This window comes from Eptatretus burgeri, chromosome 13, assembly GCF_056783735.1.
Source record: "Eptatretus burgeri isolate ZD-2024b chromosome 13, Ebu_testis_v1, whole genome shotgun sequence".
Lineage (NCBI taxonomy): Eukaryota > Metazoa > Chordata > Myxini > Myxiniformes > Myxinidae > Eptatretus > Eptatretus burgeri.
The window spans coordinates 31,426,194-31,431,193 of record NC_140973.1 but is presented as its reverse complement, the minus strand read 5'-3'; the positions used below and the strand labels follow the sequence as shown (position 1 = coordinate 31,431,193).

The window sequence follows — 5,000 nt, the reverse complement described above, 5'->3', positions numbered from 1 at the left end:
GTGAAGGAGCTAGAACATCGAATGCATCAGAACGGAACAGAGCAAAAGGAACAACATAAAAGAGGAGAGGGCAGAGGAAGGGATGTGGGGGAGGGGGATATACCAACAGCAGGGTTCAGGGACAAATACTGTAGAGAGGAGGTTTTTTGTTGTTTTTTTTAAAGCGAGGAGTGGGAAGATGATAAAGTTGTGGAAGCTGAAAGGACAATACTTGGGAGGAAAGAAGGGGAACGAGCACACAGCATCGGCGCAGAGACATGATTTGCATGCCAACTAACTGTGGCCAGGGCGAGTCGGCCAGAGCCACAGGGACACAAATTTGACAATACAAAATAACAAGATGTTATTTAACATGGAAAATTGGATGAAAGCAAAAACAGCAACACAGGAATGCATATATAGCAGAAAGACACGATGGATCTGGTCCAGAAAACTTAGCTTCAATGAACTGCATGGAGGAACTGCACGATCTCCATCCAACATGCACAGATTTCATTCATCTATCCATTGGGACCATACTCTGTGCAGAGCGTTGATGCTGCCTAATCAGTCTCCTTGGCTATTGGGCACAATCCTGGATGGGTCACCACTCTGACACAGGATACCAGCAAGCTGGCACTCATTTTGCCGACCTCGGAAGGATGACAGGCCGAGTTAACCACACCTGGTATTAATGCAACAGCTGAGTGGGATTTGAACTCAGGACCCAAGGATCCCAAGCCCACCACCCTAACCATTAAGCCAACCCCAGGCATATGCACAGATGCAGAATCGGAATTTCTCTGAGAAGTGGTGTATTGTTTGAGAAGTCTGTTTGATGAAAAAGGATGTACCTGAGAAGTTTGTTAGAATCACAGATGGAGATGTCCATGGGAGCCAGCATTACAGTAAGATCAGTGAATGGGGACTCACAACATTTTAGAGTGGAGATTGGTCTCAACCAGGGTTCTGCACCGAGTCCATTCCTTTTTGTGACCGTGATCAATGTGTTGGGCGACAATATCAGACAGAGAATTGTGGGAGCTCCTGTTCGCAGATGACTTGGTCATAACAGCAGAGTCAAAGGAAGAGCTGCAGAGAAGATTGTTGGAATAACAAGAGAGCTTATGGAGGCAGGGATTGAGAATTGATGGTTGAACGTCGGTGTCGACGATGACTGTCAAAATGTTGAGGTGAGGTATTGGCCTCTGGACACACGTTAATGCGAGTGAAGCCCTAATCCTTGATCTACACCCTCTCTGGAACACCCAGCAGATCCATGTGGCATCTGTTTCATTTGTTACTATTTGCATTGGTTCCTTCCTTCGAGCACGCTTCTCCTTCAAGTTAAATCACGTGACTGGTTTCAGCTGTTCCCCACACCACTGCTGCTTTCCATTTTGCTCTGTCACGGGCAATATCCTCCCAAGACGTATTGTCGATGTTGGTTGCTTTCTGATGTTCTTTAATCACATCCTTGAATCTATGCTTTGGAACACCTTGATGTCGTTTGCTATCTTTGATCTGTCCATAAAACATTTGCTTTGGCAGACGAGTATCTGGCCCATGAACAACATGTCCAATCCAGCGTAGCTGTGCATCCATAAGCATTGCCTCTATACAAGACAACCTGGCTCGCTCCAGTACTTCACAGTTGCATACACACTGCTGCCATGGAATTGCACATTATTGAGTACAGACACCACTGATGGAAAGCTTCAAACTGCTTTATGTGGCATCGGTATGTTGTCCAGGTCTCTGACCCATAGAGCAGGGTGGTGAGGACAACTGCCTGGTACACTTGGATTTTATTGTGAAGATGGATGCCTCTAACTCTCCACACTCTGATACTCAGCAGGGAAAAGGCTTTTGAAGCTTTGTAAATATAGTTGGCTATGTCTGAATCCAGGTTGACATCATCTTGGAGAACACTGCCGAGATAGGTGAACTGATTGACTTGCTTGAGTAATATACCCTCAGTCGTTATTCTTGGAACTGGTGGCATTTGCTCAGGTGCTGCTTGCATCATGACATCAGTTTTCTTAAGGCTGATCCATCCATTGGGACCATACTCTGTGCAGAGCGTTGGTGCTGCCTAAGCAGTCTCCTTGGCTATTGGGCACAATGTTGGACAGGTTACCACTCCGGCACAGGATACCAGCAAGCTGGTACTCATTTTGCCGACCTCAGAAGGATGACAGGCAGAGTCAACCCCACCTGGTATTAATTCAACAGCCGAGGTGTATTTGAACTCACGATCCGAGGATCCCAATAAGGCTGACAGTCAGTCCAAAATTAGTGGCAGCAGCAGCGAATTTGTCACAGATATTTTGCAAGCTCTCGGCTGAATGCGCCAAAAAGGCACAGTCGTCTGCGAACAGGATTTCCAGAAGTGTCTCTGAGCTGACCTTGGTAGGTGCATTGAACCTTCGCAGATGAAACAACCAGCCACTGGTTCTATACTGGATGTGGATTCCGTCTGAGTTCCTTCGTGTCGTCGGAAAAAAATAGCTGCAAAGTTGATGCTGAGCAGTGTGGGTGCAAGCACACAGCCTTGCTTCATATCATTTCTCACTGTGAATGGTTCGGATGCGTCTCCATTGTTGCACACAGTGGCTTAGATATCATCATGAAAGCTGTGGATAATTCTCACAAAGTGTGGTGGACAGCCACACTTCCTGAGAATCCTCCAGAGTGCCTCCCTGTTCACTGTAGCACATGCTTTGGTAAGGTTGAAAAACACGGCATACAGGTTCCTGTGCTGCTCCTTACATTTCTCTTGGGCTTGTCAGGCTATAAAAATCATATCCATTGTTCCACAACCGCCATGGAACCCGCATTGTGATTCAGACACCACCCTATTGGCAATCTCTTGAGTGAGTCAATTAAGCAAGACCCAAGCAAGTATCATGCCAGCTGTCGAGAAAAAGGAAATGCCACGATAGTTTCCACACTGGGGTTTTTCTCCTTTTCTCTTGAAAATAGGAAATACAGTGGCATCCCTGAAATACTGTAACACTTGGCCCTCAGTCCATATCTACTGGTAAAAATGTAACAATGCGTCAATGAGTTCCTAGTTACCACTCTTGCGGACTTCACCCAGCAGGCCATCTGCACCTGGTGCTTTCCCACTGGTGCATTGGCTGATGGCCTTTCTCACTTCATCTATGCTTGGTGGGTTTTCAAGTGACTCGTCTATTGGGGGTTGTTCTATGTCGGTGATAACCTGATCATCAACTGCTGAAGGTCTGCTGAGCAATTCATTAAAATGCTCCTGCCACCGGTTATGTATGCCGACCTTATCAGTTCGTAAAGCTGTGCTGAACTTTCCTCTGGTATTGAGAGTGCTGTGAGATGTGGGGATACCATCTCCAACTTATTTCCAGTTGTTACTGGAGTTCATCAGGGGTGTGTCCTGGTCCCCGTAATTTTCAGCGCTTGTATGGACTGGATTCTGGGGAGGATGTTGGAGAGATTAAGCTGCGGTGCATCGTTTGGGACTATCAAGATCTCTGACCTTGATTTTGCACATGATGCAGTCATCTTTACAGAGACTCTGGATATCCTTTTGGAGGCCTTCGAAGTGCTGAATGAGGAGTTGGAGCCACTGGGATTACAGGTTTTCTGGGTGAAAACTAAGATCCAGGCTTCCACTGACATCTTGGATGCTGCTAACTTGTCTGTACATGTTTGTGGTGAGGATGTTGAGGTCACGGGGAGATTTCCCTACCTTGGCAGGGATATTCCTGTCTCTGCTGGCTGTGAACCAGGCATCAATAGACGTCTGGGTCGGGCCTGGGGAGTCATGGATTCACTAGATCATGGTGTGTGGCGCTGTCGGTACCTGTGGAGGAGGACGAAAGTTTGAGTCTTCAGGTCCTTGGTGCTTCTAGTCTTGCTGTATGGATGTGAGACTTGGACTCTGACCAGGGATCTGAGAGGGAGACTTAATTCCTTTAGTACCAGGTCTCTTTGGAGAATCCTTGGCTATTGCTGGTCGGACTTTGTGTGCAACAAGTGGTTGCTGAGAGAGACTCAAATGAGATTTGTTACCTGCATTGTCCGTGAGCGTCAGCTGCGGCTGCATGGACACGTGGCTCGCTTTCCTGATGCTGATACTGCTCGCCAGATTCTCTCAGCGAGGAAGCCTCGTGAGTGGAGGAGGCCAATGGGCCGACCACGTGCCTCATGGTTGCAGCAGGTTGACCATCATCTCAAGGAGATGGGGATGTGCCAGGTGTCTGCCTGGGGGATGGCCAGACGGAAGCCCCTGGATTACCAGTGGAAAGTGGACGCAGCGACGCGCTGCTCGGCGCATGCTCCCATACCTGGCCTGAAAGCTGTGCCATCCCTTGATCGTAGTGGTGCAAGGCCAATTCTGTGTGATCCATAAATTCGTCAGAGGGCATCATATATACTTTTAGTCTTTTTCTTGTCTGCATAACCTTTTATTTCTTCTGCTTTTCTCTTCCACCACTGGTCCTTAAGATTGCAGAGTTTTGGTTTAATGCTATAAAGACAGAGGTTATTGTGTGTATGTAGTAAGACTGGAGCAGAGAGGGTCAAGATTGTGGAGAGAAGAGGTGAAGAGCTGAATGAAAAAAATGGACAAATTCCAATTCCTTTGTTCAGCAGGACAGGAAGAGGGAGGTTGTGAAGCAAAAGTCTGGTACAGAGTGAAGGCAGCTTGGATAAGGTGGAAGGAAGTTAGTGGTGTCTTCTGTGATCGAAGGATACCGAGAAAATTGAACATAAAAATCTACAAAACATTGATCTTGCTGGTTTCATGTATAGTGCAGAAACATGGGCTTTTAGAAAAAGGGAAGAGGAGTTGCTGGAGAGGACAGAGATGAGAATACTTCAGTGTATTCTCAGAGTTCAAGAGCGGTGGAGGAATGAGGGCATACACAAAAAAGCCAGAGTCGTGCATTACAGAAAAGATTAGAGAGGATAGTTTGTATTGGTTTGGGCATGTGATGAGAAGAAACTATGAGGGATCAATGAAGACAGCACGGAATGAG

At 46.9% G+C, this 5,000-nt stretch overlaps 1 protein-coding gene across 1 annotated transcript in view; it reads left to right on the top strand.

Annotated features, from left to right (window-relative positions):
* The window catches only part of LOC147014185 (macrophage mannose receptor 1-like), an 88,712-nt gene that overhangs the window by 82,335 nt on the left and 1,377 nt on the right, over positions 1-5,000 (top strand). The window lies entirely within an intron of this gene.